Here is a 16,785-nt window from a genome sequence, read left to right as displayed (position 1 = left end):
GTTTATATATTTAATTATTATCATTTAAAAGTTTTATCATTCCTAAAATTCTACTTAAAAGTTGAATACCAATGATCTAACAAATTAAATTGCATAATTAAATTTGAGATCACAGAGTGGATATATGGAAGAATAAATTCTGGAACATATTGTTCTTCTTTTTGTGAATTTTTATTTTGACTAGTATCACATTTTTTGACCCATTAAATGTTGTTCACCAAACTACTCTGTTTTAAAAAATTTATTGACAAATAATATTGATACATATTTATAGAGTACATGTGATATTCTGTAACATATGCAGAATGTATAATGATTAAGTTAGGGTATTTAGAATATCTATCACCTCAATATTTGTGATTTCTACATGTTGGGAACATTTCAAGTCCTTTCTTCTAGCTATTTTGAAATATTCAATACATTTTTGTTAGCTATAGTGACCCTACTCTGCTATCAAACATTAGAATTTATTCCTTCTAACTGTATGTTTGTACCCATTAGCCAGTCTCTCCTAATCCCACATCATACTCACACACGTTCTTCCCAGCCTCAGGTAACTATTATTCTACTCTCTGCCTGCATGAGATCAGCTTTTTAAGCTCCCACATATGAGCAAAACCATGTGATATTTGTCCTTCTATGACTGTGTTACTTCACTTAACATAATGACATCTAGTTCCATCTATGTTTCTGCAAATGACAGGATTTCATTATTTTTATGGCTAAATAATATTCCATTGTATATAGATATATCACATTTCTTTATGCATTCATCTGTTGATGGACACTGAGGTTGATTACATATCTTTGCTATTGTGAGTAGATCTGCAATAAGCACAGGGGTGCAGGTATCTTTTTGATATATTGGTCTCCTATCCTTTGGATAAATACCCAGTAGTGAAATTGCTGGGTAGTATGGTAGTTCTATTTTTAGTTTTTTGAAATGTCTTCATGCTATTTTGCATAATGGATGTACTAATTTACATTCTTACCAACAGTGTATAACAGTTTCCTTTTCTCCACATCCTCACCAGCATCTGTTATTTTTTGTCTTTTTAATGACAAGTTATTCTATTTTTATGATTTGAATATTGCTATATAAGGCTTTTTATGTTTCCATTCATCAAAACATATGTTATTCGTTTTCATTCATTTTATCCATTTCTGGGTAATTTTGGGAACAGCACATAGATGGATTTATTTTTATCAACGCTGAGCAACCCTTTTAGAAAATAACTTTGATGATTTTTATGATTACTGGCGTATTTGTTCTTGTGTTTGCCACATTATTTTGTGTTTTTTATCTGTCATACTTGTTCTTTGCTTATTTTTTCTAGTTTTCTTGTTTTCTCTTCAACTGGTCAAAATTTTGTTCCTTCCTCTGCTCTACTTGTTCAATAGAAATTGTGTATTGTATTTCTACTTTTTTACTCTTTTTCTTTTTTTGGAAGATAGGGTCTCACTCTGTTGCCTAGGCTGCAGTGCAGTGGTACGATCACAGCTCTCTGCAGCCTGCTTAAGCTATTCTCCCACCTCAGCCTCCTGAGTAGCTGGGACCACAGGCGCGAGCCACCACTCCTGGCTGATTTTTGCATTTTTGGTAGAGACTGGGTTTTGCCGTGTTGCCCAGGCTGGTCTTGAACTCCAATGCTCAAGCAACCCTCCCGCGTTGGCCTCCCAAAGTGCTGGGATTACAGGCATGAGCCACTGCACTGGGCATTACTTTTTCACTCTTGACTCTTAAAATTTTAATATTTATCCATATATTTGCATTTTAAAAACAAAATTCTGGGTTAATCAGTCTCTCTCTTTCTGAAGAAGAAAATCGTCTTTGCACAGTTTAATATCTTTCAAGCTTTCCCCCAACTCCCATATAATTTTTGCCTATAATTATAGACACATCATGTACTAAATATAAAAATATTATTTTATTTTTGTTTACAAACAACATCTATTTGCATTTTCCAATACAGTTTCCTGATTCTTTGTTCACTTTGATTCTTGTACATCACTACTTCTTTCTAATTATATAAATCTATTTATTTATTTGACTGAAAAATAGATTTTTAAAATTCTTCCGAGTTTTAATTATGTTCTTTATTTTAGATGTGTATGTATGCCTACAAACATCTTCATAAATTATAACTTGTCTAGGGAGTTATAGTACAGTTATTTATTTTTTAGAAATGTAAAGATATTAATCCATTTCCTAAGGCATTATTTTTGCTGATAAAAATTTACAATTAATCTGATTTCTGTTTTTGTTTTATCTGAATTTTCTCTTTATCCAAATGTTCTGCATTTTTACTACAATATGTCTAGATATGAATTTTTGAAGTATATTTATCCCATGTGACACATAGTAGAATTTATCAATCTGAAAACTCCTTTCCTTAATACTGAGAAATTCCAGGTATTAATTATTGTGCTTTTGCTTTGCACCCATTTTCCCCATTTCTCATTTTGGAGCTCCTATTAGATTATGCCAGGCCCATGGCTTCAGCTGCTTGCAGATAGTTTTTGTCAGGTTTTGCTTTGTTTTGCCATTTTGGGGATGATATCTTGGTTTTTGGACCATATATTCCCCTTCTTGTTTTTGAATATGGCCATGTGATTTTTCAACATAGAACATATATCTTACCTGTGATTTATGTGTGTATTTGAGCAGAAGATGAGAGTTTAACATTGGCTCAATTTACTATCTTGACCTGGAGGTCATCAGAACTTACTGAAACAGGAAAGATAAAAAGAAACAGCCTAAGTAGATACATGAAAATACAATATAGTAAACTCTTGTAAACACTTAACCCCAATCCACATTTCTTTCTCTTTTGCCTTAAAATGAGAAGCCAAATTTGAGTTAAGCTACTCTGTTAGTTACCTTTGTGTTACATGAAGTTGATTTCATAGGCTTCCATTTCCTAGCCTGAATTGGAGGAAAAGAGAAACTTCTTCTAATTCTCCCCAAGCAAAATACAGTCCATGACTCAACCTTCATTTCCCCTGAGTTTGTAACCCTTCTTAGATCTGCCAAAGAAGAAAAAGAAAATTTTCCCATACCATTGGCCGGTGGAACCAAGTGGCTCTGAACAAGACAAACACAGAGTAAAAAAAATGGTCTTTGATGCAGCAGAAAGTGGGAAATAGGAAGAGTATACAGACCAGAGGAAGAAAATATTTACCACTTCATAAGCCATGGCCAGATGAAAGACTTTTGAATTATTTCCTTACTTTTGGATCCTTCCAGGTAGGCTGGTCATAGTAGTAGCTGTTGCCATGACAACCGACAGATTAATATTAGAGTTCTCCAAATCATGAGGCCCTTATATTGTCAATAACAAAGCTTGAAGGAAGCAACTTTTAGTCTTTTAATTACTTTAAAATTTGTAACATTTTTCTGATATTGTTCCATGGGCATCGTGATCCCAAATGATTTTTATTTCTATCTGTCACAGTTCACTGAGTCAAGCTTAAATAATTAACTCTAAGATAGAAATAAAAATATTTAGATACAAAAAAGTTGGGTGACTGGCCTGAATACAAGAAGGGAGTTAGTGGCTGATCCCAGAATGAGGCTGATAGCATTTAGAAATTCTCCATTCCCAACCTCAGCAGTTCTGCATGTAACACTAATGTGTCATTCTAGTTAAATGCATTTTTTAAAATGACCCCTGAAATCAGCAAAATCAAACTTCTAAAATAGGGTCTTTCTTGGCAGAAGAAAAACATATGATTTGTCACCTGATCTTTTATTCAGATTATTTAAGCAATAACTAAATAATGTCCTAGACTGCACTGAATTAGGTGTACATTGAAAATCCTAGCAACATATTCCACAAAAACAATTCTTGTTCAGATGAGGGAAGCCTTAGCATGGAATATAAAATCCAAGACCTTATTCTAGTCTGATGTCTACCTAGATGAGAAATTGAAGACTAGAAATTGTAAATGACTTATTCAAGGTCACACAATTTGTGAGCACAGCCAAGAACAGAAACTCTGTTCTCCTAACTCCCAGCGCAGGGCTCCTTCAACGGTATCACACTCAATATAATCATTTCTCCCCCTAATACGACTGCCAGAGCTTGACAGATTATTAGATAGGTGGGAGTGAGTAATTTACTGTGGTAGTCATCCTCTTCTTGTTATTGTCATATGTGAAACAGAAAGTGAAATTTCTGCTATGCTAAAAGTAGCTTAGTAAAATTGAACTTTCAGTTAACAACATTTTACATGGGCCTGGTTTCTTTGCGGCAAGTGATTTCACTATCCTAAAATTCAGATTGTTGAATAAATAGAGAATCAAATATTGGAGTGAACTTAAACATTGTTTATGATAAGGTGAAGTGAAAATCCACGATCACAGCCAAAATGATCACCTCTGTCTAAATGACTTTGAATAGCAGCAGAACAATCAACCCTACTTGGAAATGGCTTGTTTGGCAGCAGAAGACTAGGCTTGCAGCAGTTCAAGTCTGTGGTCTGACTCTGGTCCTGGTGATCTTCTCATACAGATAATATTTTGTTTCCTAAAGACCACCGAAAGGTGAAAGACATGCAGCCCACCAGCCATTCATCATTTTAGCAGCTATTGTTTTTTCCATTGCTCGCTTTCAGTAAACATTAAAAAACAAAAACAAATAGTTTTTTTCATTCCACTGTGATCACCTGATGAGTCGTGGCACATTGAGAAAGGAAAGATGTCACGAATGTTTAATCAGCAGTGATTTAAACAAGGGACATGTTTGAGGGAATTAACAAAATCAGCATGCTCATTGCTCCAGGGTGATTTTTCTTGCTGGTAGGACTAAATGAAAATCAGAACTCAAAGCAGTGGAAGTCTTTCAGGTCCAATTCATGCTGCCAGAGTTAAAAGGCTGCCAGGATGGAAGGCTGAATCGCTCCCGATTCCAGTTACAGCTGTGTTTTTCATACGTATAATGAATTTCTTGATTCCAATGTTTAAAAAATTCACATCTTCTGGAGCTTTATTCTTATCTCCTATCCTCCATCTCTTTTCTTTCCCCCATCCCTACTTCATTCCTAGGAATTGATTGCAAAGCATTTAAAGGCATTTGGAATCACATCATTTCAGAATGTCCTAATTTAGCCTGATGTAAATGTCCTGAGGTAAAATATTCTGAAGGAGGGTTGAATCAATGAGTGGCCATTCTTCTTAGTGAAGCCATCAAAGACAAGCGGGCCAGAAAAAGTGTTTAAAACTATTAAGACAAAATGTATTTGGGAAAAACTAGAAAGTTAAAGCATAGGTTTAAAAAAATCAATGGTGAAAGTGCAGGCACAGGAGAAATGAATTAACCACCATTCATGGAAGACAGGGTGCAGGATTTTAATGACTGAAAATTTGGTGTGAATTAATGGTGTAGTGTTGCAAACTTAGGCTGCATGATCAGAATGCATGGTGTCCAAGACGAGGGTGGAAAAGGTTTGATTTCTCCCTGCAGTAATTATATAATATCTAGATTATCATAAGTAGTCCTGAGGGTCAAATTCTCATGTAATTAATGTTTCTGACTGGTGTTCTTGGTCCCTTCTATGCTACACTTAATTTTCACAATGTGTGCCTCAACCTATCTCCCAAGAATTAGTGGTACTAAATGCTCATGGAAAAAGTGTTGAATACCATATAAAGGAGAATCTAGTGGCAGAAGAGTAGGCTATGAGAATGCAATTCAAAATTACAGCTGGACAATTGCCTTGCAAGTAAGTGCCTTCTTCAAACAACACTAAGATTTTGGTGAAGTGAAGCTAATCTTTAGTATTTTGCCTAGGCCTTCAGACATGACTTCAGATCACATGGACACAAAATAAGCAATATTCATTTTCTTATTATGATGGAAACCAAATGGACTAACAAAGAGATATGTCACAGCCTATTGACTGGAAAGCTGATTTCTTTTGGTATGTGTGGGCAATCTTGACTGTGTATGTACTGTGTTAAATAAGTTATGCTCAAACATTTGTCAAAACCACTATGCTGTTTGAGTAAAAGACGCTAAGCTCAGTGACATTTCTAGACCTGAATATTTTGGCTTGGGAGAGAGAGGATGGGGTGTCCCCTGGCAGCTGTTGAGAGCTCTTTGCTTCATGTGTACATAGTGCCTGCTTCGTAAAATCCCAGTCCTCTAGGAAGAAAACAGGATAAGTTGAGGTGACTTGACAGCATCCAGAAGGTAATTTAGGTTTGTACCATCTTTTGAGTAGATTTAGAAAGACAGACAAGCTTGTTCACTACCAGTGGTAGTAAAGAAAATCCCCCAACCCCTCAGTTCAGCCTGTTGAAGATTTTCTTCCTAGAGCTAAGGCAATTGTGCTAAGGCAATTTAGTGTAAAGATTAAAGAGCTGAACTTTGGCACCTAATTTGCTTGAGTTGAAGCCTGCCTCTGTTACTAGTTAACTGTATGGACAATGATCCTTGATGTCTCAGTTCCCTTGTCTGTGAAATAGTAATGATAAATGACAACCCTATCTACTTCTTAGGGCTGTTTTGAAGACTAAAGAGTTAATGTAAGATGAGCATGGTGCAGTGCGCCCATAGTCCAAGCTATTAGGTAGGCTGAGGCAGAGGGATTGCTTAAGTCTAGGCATTTGAGGCTGCATTGCACTATGATTGTGCCTGTGAATGGCTACTGCCCTCCAGCCTGAGCAACCATAGTAAGACTCCATCCCTATAAACTACAAAAAAAAAAAAAAAAAAAAAAAGGACTATAGATAAGGTACCTGGTGCATAGTAAATACTATGTAAGTATTTGTCACAGAAATATAAATAGGTGGTATCTACATCCAGAACCAGTGATCTTTAAAAATGCAGTTTGTAGCTTTCTATAGAGTTACATTCTAGCAGTGTTAACATGAACACATCAGAAGGAAACCCAATTTATAGGCTGTTTTCTATTAAAGCTGACCTTTTGCAAGGTGAACTGTTAAACTTTGGAAGGGGAGGAGAAGTTGCTTGCAACTGCATCATTCTTAAATGATACTCTGTGTAACTTAGTTAAGGGTGGGAAGAGGGAAATTTCTTAAGGCAGAGTAAAGGGGTGGTGGGGTGGTCACAGAGGCCAAACAGGCAAGAGAAAATGTGACATTTGGAGACCTTCAAATCATTCAGGATAGGGGTAATGAGAAAGTAAGCGGCAAGCGATGAAGCTGGGCGGAAAAGGGGCAGTCTATGAAGAGCTTGTTGGCCTTGCTAAGAAAAATGGATTTATACATTCTGAGGGCTGTGAAGGCCATTTGTATGTTTTAAACAGGTGGATGACTTAAATCAGGTTTGCCTTTTAGAAGGACAACTTTCACTACAATGTGGAGAATGGGGGCAGTACTAAGCAAGCAAGCATCATAGTAAAGAGACCAGGAGAGAACAGGAAGCTGTTCCAGTAATTCAGCAAAAATTTGGCAGATGTTGACCAAGTAGTAGCAGTGGTGATAAAAAGAAGTGGAGAGAATCAAGAGATATTTAAGAGGTAGTTCTCAGTTTGATTATTGGGTATGGGAGACACTGAATTAAAGATGACTCCCTAGTGTCTGTCTTGGGCAGTGATGCAGGTGGAGATGCATCCAAGAGAAGAGAATATAAGAAGGGAAGGCACATTTGGGGAGGGGGATAAAGATGTGTTGGGTTTTAGAAATGCTGATTTGAGGTGTGGGATATGTAAGTGGAGATGTCTGGTAGACTTTAAAAAATATACACCTGGAGGTCTGAAGGACTGGAACTCCAGATCTGGATATTAATTGGATATATGGATGTTAGTAGGAGCCACTGGAGCAGATGAAGTAGTATAGGGAGCACTTGTAGAATGAAGAGAGAAGAAACAATGGAGTAGATCCCCAAGGAACATCAACTTCTAAGAGGTTATCAGAAGAAAAAAGGAATTTGGGAAGCACATCTTGACACAGGAAAGCTAGCTCTAGCTGAGTACAGAATCACAGAAACCAAGGACACTATTGCAAGAAGTGGGAACCAGTGACAGACAGCCCCAAGAGGTCAAGCAAGATAAAGGCTAAAACGGGCACATTGTATTTAGTGAACGTTAAAAGGCAGCAATGGCTTGGCCCTCAAGTTTCTTACAATTCACATGGAAATATCTGGGAGCCTGGCATAACAAATACATGGGAAGATTTAATAGAAGTATATGAACATGTAAATTTTGCTGTTAGCATGTGTACACACAAGAATTAAAATAATCTGGCCATGCGCGGTGGCTCATGCCTGTAATCCCAGCACTTTGGGAGGCCACGGCAGATGGATCACCTGAGTTCAGGAGTCTGAGACCAGCCTGGCCAACATGGTGAAACCTCGTCTCTACGAACAATAAAAAATTAGCTGGGCATAGTGGCTGGCACTTGTAATTCCAGCTACTCGGGAGGCTGAGGCAGGAGAATCGCTTGAACCCGGGAGGCGGAAGTTGCAGTGAGCCAAGATCGCACCATTGCACTCCAGCTTGGGTGACAGAGCGAGACTCTGTCTCAAAAACAAATAATAAAAAAATTAAAATAATCTGAGTCACTTTCTATATAACTATTATAGAAAGACTTAGAAATAAATTTTTTGCAGGGTTTTTTGTTTGATTGTTTTGAGACAGGATCTCACTATGTTGCACAGGCTGGTCCTGAACTCCTGGGCTCAAGCAATCCTTGGCCTCCCAGCACAGCTAGGATTACAGGTGCCCTCCACCACATCCCACAAAGTTTTTTTTTTTTTTTTTTTTCCAAAGTCCTTTTTTTTTTCTTTTTATTATTATTATTATTATTATTATTATACTTTAGGCTCTATGGTACATGTGCGCAACGTGCAGGTAAGTTACATATGTATACATGTGCCATGCTGGTGCGCTGCACCCACCAACTCGTCATCTAGCATTAGGTATATCTCCCAATGCTATCCCTCTCCCCTCCCCCCACCCCACAACAGTCCCAGAAGTGTGATGTTCCCCTTCCTGTGTCCATGTGTTCTCATTGTTCAGTTCCCACCTATGAGTGAGAATATGCGGTGTTTGGTTTTTTGTTCTTGCGATAGTTTACTGAGAATGATGATTTCCAATTTCATCCATGTCCCTACAAAGGACGTGAACTCATCATTTTTTATGGCTGCATAGTATTCCATGGTGTATATGTGCCACATTTTCTTAATCCAGTCTATCATTCTTGGACATTTGGGTTGGTTCCAAGTCTTTGCTATTGTGAATAATGCCGCAATAAACATACGTGTGCATGTGTCTTTATAGCAGCATGATTTATAGTCCTTTGGGTATATACCCAGTAATGGGATGGCTGGGTCAAATGGAATTTCTAGTTCTAGATTCCCCGAGGAATCGCCACACTGACTTCCACAAGGGTTGAACTAGTTTACAGTCCCACCAACAGTGTAAAAGTGTTCCTATTTCTCCACATCCTCTCCAGCACCTGTTGTTTCCTGACTTTTTAATGATTGCCATTCTAACTGGTGTGAGATGGTATCTCATTGTGGTTTTGATTTGCATTTCTCTGATGGCCAGTGATGGTGAGCATTTTTTCATGTGTTTTTTGGCTGCATAAATGTCTTCTTTTGAGAAGTGTCTGTTCATGTCCTTCGCCCACTTTTTGATGGGGTTGTTTGTTTTTTTCTTGTAAATTTGTTGGAGTTCATTGTAGATTCTGGATATTAGCCCTTTGTCAGATGAGTAGGTTGCGAAAATTTTCTCCCATTTTGTAGGTTGCCTGTTCACTCTGATGGTAGTTTCCTTTGCTGTGCAGAAGCTCTTGAGTTTAATTAGATCCCATTTGTCAATTTTGGCTTTTGTTGCCATTGCTTTTGGTGTTTTAGACATGAAGTCCTTGCCCATGCCTATGTCCTGAATGGTATTGCCTAGGTTTTCTTCTAGGGTTTTTATGGTTTTAGGTCTAACATTTAAGTCTTTAATCCATCTTGAATTGATTTTTGTATAAGGTGTAAGGAAGGGATCCAGTTTCAGCTTTCTACATATGGCTAGCCAGTTTCCCCAGCACCATTTATTAAATAGGGAATCCTTTCCCCATTTCTTGTTTTTGTCAGGTTTGTCAAAGATCAGATAGTTGTAGATATGTGGCATTATTTCTGATGGCTCTGTTCTGTTCCATTGATCTATATCTCTGTTTTGGTACCAGTACCATGCTGTTTTGGTTACTGTAGCCTTGTAGTATAGTTTGAAGTCAGGTAGCGTGATGCCTCCAGCTTTGTTCTTTTGGCTTAGGGTTGACTTGGCGATGCGGGCTCTTTTTTGATTCCATATGAACTTTAAAGTAGTTTTTTCCAATTCTGTGAAGAAAGTCATTGGTAACTTGATGGGGATGGCATTGAATCTGTAAATTACCTTGGGAAGGATGGCCATTTTCATGATATTGATTCTTCCTACCCATGAGCATGGAATGTTCTTCCATTTGTTTGTATCCTCTTTTATTTCCTTGAGCAGTGGTTTGTAGTTCTCCTTGAAGAGGTCCTTCACATCCCTTGTAAGTTGGATTCCTAGGTATTTTATTCTCTTTGAAGCAATTGTGAATGGGAGTTCACTCATGATTTGGCTCTCTGTTTGTCTGTTATTGGTGTATAAGAATGCTTGTGATTTTTGTACATTGATTTTGTATCCTGAGACTTTGCTGAAGTTGCTTATCAGCTTAAGGAGATTTTGGGCTGAGACAATGGGGTTTTCTAGATATACTATCATGTCATCTGCAAACAGGGACAATTTGACTTCTTCTTTTCCTAATTGAATACCCTTGATTTCTTTCTCTTGACTAATTGCCCTGGCCAGAACTTCCAACACTATGTTGAATAGAAGTGGTGAGAGAGGGCATCCCTGTCTTGTGCCAGTTTTCAAAGGGAATGCTTCCAGTTTTTGCCCATTCAGTATGATATTGGCTGTGGGTTTGTCATAAATAGCTCTTATTATTTTGAGATACGACCCATCAATACCTAATTTATTGAGAGTTTTTAGCATGAAGGGCTGTTGAATTTTGTCAAAGGCCTTTTCTGCATCTATTGAGATAATCATGTGGTTTTTGTCTTTGGTTCTGTTTATATGCTGGATTACATTTATTGATTTGCGTATATTGAACCAGGCTTGCATCCCAGGGATGAAGCCCTCTTGATCATGGTGGACAAGCTTTTTGATGTGCTGCTGGATTCTGTTTGCCAGTATTTTATTGAGGATTTTTGCATCAATGTTCATCAAGGATATTGGTCTAAAATTCTCTTTTTTTGTTGTGTCTCTGCCAGGCTTTGGTATCAGGATGATGCTGGCCTCATAAAATGAGTTAGGGAGGATTCCCTCTTTTTCTATTGATTGGAATAGTTTCAGAAGGAATGGTACCAGCTCCTCCTTGTACCTCTGGTAGAATTCGGCTGTGAACCCATCTGGTCCTGGACTTTTTTTGGTTGGTAAGCTATTGATTATTGCCACAATTTCAGCCCCTGTTATTGGTCTATTCAGAGATTCAACTTCTTCCTGGTTTAGTCTTGGGAGGGTGTATGTGTTGAGGAATTTATCCATTTCTTCTAGATTTTCTAGTTTATTTGCGTAGAGGTGTTTGTAATATTCTCTGATGGTAGTTTGTATTTCTGTGGGATCGGTGGTGATATCCCCTTTATCATTTTTTATTGCATCTATTTGATTCTTCTCTCTTTTTTTCTTTACTAATCTTGCTAGCGGTCTATCAATTTTGTTGATCCTTTCAAAAAACCAGCTCCTGGATTCATTTATTTTTTGAAGGGTTTTTTGTGTCTCTATTTCCTTCAGTTCTGCTCCGATTTTAGTTATTTCTTGCCTTCTGCTAGCTTTTAAATGTGTTTGCTCTTGCTTTTCTAGTTCTTTTAATTGTGATGTTAGGGTGTCAATTTTGGATCTTTCCTGCTTTCTCTTGTGGGCATTTAGTGCTATAAATTTCCCTCTACACACTGCTTTGAATGCATCCCAGAGATTCTGGTATGTTGTGTCTTGGTTCTCGTTGGTTTTAAAGAACATCTTTATTTCTGCCTTCATTTCGTTATGTACCCAGTAGTCATTCAGGAGCAGGTTGTTCAGTTTCCATGTAGTTGAGGGTTTTTGAGTGAGATTCTTAATCCTGAGTTCTAGCTTGATTGCACTGTGATCTGAGAGATAGTTTGTTATAATTTCTGTTCTTTTACATTTATTGAGGAGAGCTTTACTTCCAAGTATATGGTCAATTTTGGAATAGGTGTGGTGTGGTGCTGAAAAAAATGTATATTCTGTTGATTTGGGGTGGAGAGTTCTGTAGATGTCTATTAGGTCTGCTTGGTGCAGAGCTGAGTTCAATTCCTGGGTATCCTTGTTGATTTTCTGTCTCGTTGATCTGTCTAATGTTGACAGTGGGGTGTTAAAGTCTCCCATTATTATTGTGTGGGAGTCTAAGTCTCTTTGTAGGTCACTCAGGACTTGCTTTATGAATCTGGGTGCTCCTGTATTGGGTGCATATATATTTAGGATAGTTAGCTCTTCTCGTTGAATTAATCCCTTTACCATTATGCAATGGCCTTCTTTGTCTCGTTTGATCTTTGTTGGTTTAAAGTCTGTTTTATCAGAGACTAGGATTGCAACCCCTGCCTTTTTTTGTTTTCCATTTGCTTGGTAGATCTTCCTCCATCCTTTTATTTTGAGCCTATGTGTGTCTCTGCATGTGAGATGGGTTTCCTGAATACAGCACAGTGATGGGTCTTGAGTCTTTATCCAATTTGCCAGTCTGTGTCTTTTAATTGGAGCATTTAGTCCATTTACATTTAAAGTTAATATTGTTATGTGTGAATCTGATCCTGTCATTATGATGTTAGCTGGTTATTTTGCTCGTTAGTTGATGCAGTCTCTTCCTAGTCTCGATGGTCTTTACATTTCGGTATGATTTTGCAGTGGCTGGTACCGGTTGTGCCTTTCCATGTTTAGCGCTTCCTTCAGGAGCTCTTTTAGGGCAAGCCTGGTGGTGACAAAATCTCTCAGCATTTGCTTGTCTGTAAAGTATTTTATTTCTCCTTCACTTATGAAGCTTAGTTTGGCAGGATATGAAATTCTGGGTTGAAAATTCTTTTCTTTAAGAATGTTGAATATTGGCCCCCACTCTCTTCTGGCTTGTAGGGTTTCTGCGGAGAGATCCGCTGTTAGTCTGATGGGCTTCCCTTTGATGGTAACCCGACCTTTCTCTCTGGCTGCCCTTAACATTTTTTCCTTCATTTCAACTTTGGTGAATCTGACAATTATGTGTCTTGGAGTTGCTCTTCTCGAGGAGTATCTTTATGGCATTCTCTGTATTTCCTGAATCTGAATGTTGGCCTGCCTTGCTAGATTGGGGAAGTTCTCCTGGATAATATCCTGCAGAGTGTTTTCCAACTTGTTTCCATTCTCCCCATCACTTTCAGGTACACCAATCAGACGTAGATTTGGTCTTTTCACATAGTCCCACATTTCTTGGAGGCTTTGCTCGTTTCTTTTTATTCTTTTTTCTCTAAACTTCCCTTCTCCCTTCATTTCATTCATTTCATCTTCCAGGGCTGATACCCTTTCTTCCATTTGATCGCATCGGCTCCTGAGGCTTCTGCATTCTTCACGTAGTTCTCGAGCCTTGGTTTTCAGCTCCATCAGCTCCTTTAAGCACTTCTCTGTATTGGTTATTCTAGTTATACATTCTTCTAAATTTTTTTCAAAGTTTTCAACTTCTTTGCCTTTGGTTTGAATATCCTCCCGTAGCTCGGAGTAATTTGATCGTCTGAAGCCTTCTTCTCTCAGCTCGTCAAAGTCATTCTCCGTCCAGCTTTGTTCCGTTGCTGGTGAGGAACTGCATTCCTTTGAAGGAGGAGAGGTACTCTGCTTTTTAGAGTTTCCAGTTTTTCTGCTCTGTTTTTTCCCCATCTTTGTGGTTTTATCTACTTTTGGTCTTTGATGATGGTGATGTACAGATGGGTTTTTGGTGTGGATGTCCTTTCTGTTAGTTTTCCTTCTAACAGACAGGACCCTCAGCTGCAGGTCTGTTGGAGTACCTGGCCGGCCGTGTGAGGTGTCAGTCTGCCCCTGCTGGGGGGTGCCTCCCAGTTAGGCTGCTCGGGGGTCAGGGGTCAGGGACGCACTTGAGGAGGCAGTCAGCCCGTTCTCAGATCTCCAGTTGCGTGCTGGGAGAACTACTGCTCTCCTCAAAGCTGTCACACAGGGACATTTAAGTCTGCAGAGGTTACTGCTGTCTTTTTGTTTGTCTGTGCCCTGCCCCCAGAGGTGGAGCCTACAGAGGCAGGCAGGCCTCCTTGAGCTGTGGTGGGCTCCACCCAGTTCAAGCTTCCAGGCTGCTTTGTTTACCTAAGCGAGCCTGGGCAATGGCGGGCGCCCCTCCCCCAGCCTCGCTGCCGACTTGCCGTTTGATCTCAGACTGCTGCGCTAGCAATCAGCGAGACTCCGTGGGCGTAGGACCCTCTGAGCCAGGTGAGGGCTATACTCTCCTGGGGCACCGTTTCCTAAGCCCGTCGGAAAAGCACAGTATTCGGGTGGGAGTGGCCCGATTTTCCAGGTGCCGTCTGTCACCCCTGGAAAGGGAACTCCCTGACCCCTTGCGCTTCCCGAGTGAGGCAATGCCTCGCCCCTGCTTCGGCTGGCGCACGGTGCACTCACCCACTGACCTGCGCCCACTGTCTGGCACTCCCTAGTGAGATGAACACGGTACCTCAGATGGAAATGCAGAAATCACCCATCTTCTGTGTCGCTCGCGCTGGGAGCTTTAGACCGGAGCTGTTCCTATTCGGCCATCTTGGCTCCTCTCCAATCCCACAAAGTTTTATCAGAGGAAAAATTTGGCTCAGTAGAAGAAACTCCCACAGGAGAAATGGAAAATCAATCCTGTTTCTATAAAGTTTTGTGGGGTTGCTCTGAATTCTCCTCTCATATTTCATATGTTCAAGGTAAGTTTCAAAACTGTGGATATTTTATAGTAGCAATATATCATATCTGTGACATTTTGTATTCATTGACATATAGTATGCAAGAGTTTTCTCGCTATGGTCACTGTTGGTTTCATTTTGTGTATTGCATTTAGGCTTAAGGTTTTTTGTTTTGTGTTGTTTTTTTCACACGGGAAGAATAGGAAAGTAAAATTTACTGGGCTGGGGTCTTAGTCCCACCATATCTTTGTAGAGTAGGCTTTATTATTCTCATTTTACAAGTGAAGAGGGTGAGGTTTATAGAGATAATTAACTTGCGTAAGATCATAATGAAGCCCAACTCTTCCTAACACAGGTTACTATGTTGCCTCTTCTCTGCCATTCTTCATATTTGGAAAATTGTCACTAAAATACTAGTGATATTCCTATCATTTCTTCCTAATAGGTTTCTGATAATATGTGTTCATTCAAATGGCACCTATATGTGTAGATTCCAAATCTTTGCATACAATACTTCTCTGAAAGAAAATGAACTTCGGAGTCCTTTACCTGATGACACTCTAAGCAATTATAATAACTATTATTATTACCATCACCATCACCACTATCATACTGGCAAGTTGACTCAGATACTCGTAAATCATAAAGAAAAGCCCTTTCTAAGTGGCTTAAAAATGAAAAAGGATGACCTTACAAGAAAAAGTAGTCTTTGTGCTATAATCTCAGTAATCCAAGATGCATATTTATTCCTCAAATACTACCCACACCTTCATGTATATTTACTGATGCTTAAAATTCTATGAACAAGGAGTAAAGTCTTTCATTTCACAAGAAAGACGAGACTTAAAGGACGCATACCATTTGAAAGAAGGAAATTTGACAAATAAAATGAACTCCAAGGTCGAAATCACTGGTCTAGTTAGATCTGGGTGGCAGAGAATAGATAGAGAACAGAAATCCCTTTACGACTTGAGTGTCAGGAGTTAAAGGACACAACAAAAGGGGGAAGAATGAGAGGCCAAGGTGACCATAATTTGCAGCTTCATACCTTTGCTTAAAAGCATCCCCTAGACCCAGCACTTTGGGAGGCCGAGGTGGGAGGATCATGAGGTCAGGAGTTTGAGACCAGCCTGGCCAACACGGTGAAACCCCGTCTATACTAAAAATACAAAAACTAGCCAGTCGTGATGGTGGGTGCCTGTAATCCCAGCTACTCAGGAGGCTGAGGCAGGAGAATTGCTTGAACCTGGGAGGCAGAGGTTGCAGTGAGCCGAGATTGCACCACTGCACTCCAGCCTGGGCAACAGAGCAAGACACTGTCTAAAAAAAAAAAAAAAAAAAGCATCCCACACTTTCTAAAAAGTAAAGATAGTGTTTCTCTTTAATTCTAAAACTCTACATACTGTTTTCTTTAGAAGCTTGTCTCGGCCTTCTACTTCTAGATTTATTACGCAGTTTCTTGCTTGTTGGCATGTGCTTCAGTATGTTTATCTTTATTGATGGTTTTAAATTATAAGTGCTTTGAGGCCAGAATCTAACTACCTTGCTTACCATAGCAGAATACTATTGGTACATGTCTGCTAAACAAAGAATAAATATCATCTGATGTGGGAGGTAAAAATCAGGAGCATTTGTCTTTTAATTACCTCTTAATATGTTTCAAGGGTTGAGAATGTAATGCTACCATTTTAAGCTCCTTCGAGTAAGGGTGCTATCTACATAAATCTAAGGAGAAAAGAAACACAAAAAAGCGAAGAGGCCAAAAAAGAGCTCAGATGGCTGGGACAAGTGTTGCTGCGACCCAAATTCCTTCTAAGTAGGAAACACAGAAATTTTTTTTTTTATTTTAATCTCTTGAACTGACAAGGTATGGGCTTTTTCT

The 16,785-nt window shown here is 38.9% G+C and overlaps 1 protein-coding gene across 9 annotated transcripts in view; it reads left to right on the top strand.

Annotated features, from left to right (window-relative positions):
• The first annotated feature begins 14,305 nt into the window (after window positions 1-14,305).
• The window catches only part of GRIP1 (glutamate receptor interacting protein 1), an 852,850-nt gene continuing 850,370 nt past the window's right edge, over window positions 14,306-16,785 (top strand). For 3 of the 9 annotated variants that reach the window (XM_054527379.2, XM_054527377.2, XM_054527376.2), the window contains exon 1: window positions 14,438-14,924. The gene's annotated coding sequence lies outside the window, so the exon portion shown is untranslated. Of the gene's footprint in view, window positions 14,925-16,785 lie in introns of all 9 variants that reach the window. The other 6 variants (XM_063712187.1, XM_054527378.2, XM_054527375.2 and 3 more) reach the window with 3 other exon arrangements.

The sequence above is a fragment of the Pongo abelii genome, chromosome 10, assembly GCF_028885655.2.
Source record: "Pongo abelii isolate AG06213 chromosome 10, NHGRI_mPonAbe1-v2.0_pri, whole genome shotgun sequence".
NCBI lineage: Eukaryota > Metazoa > Chordata > Mammalia > Primates > Hominidae > Pongo > Pongo abelii.
Note: the sequence above shows the minus strand (reverse complement) of the source record. Positions and strands in the feature narration are given on the sequence as shown.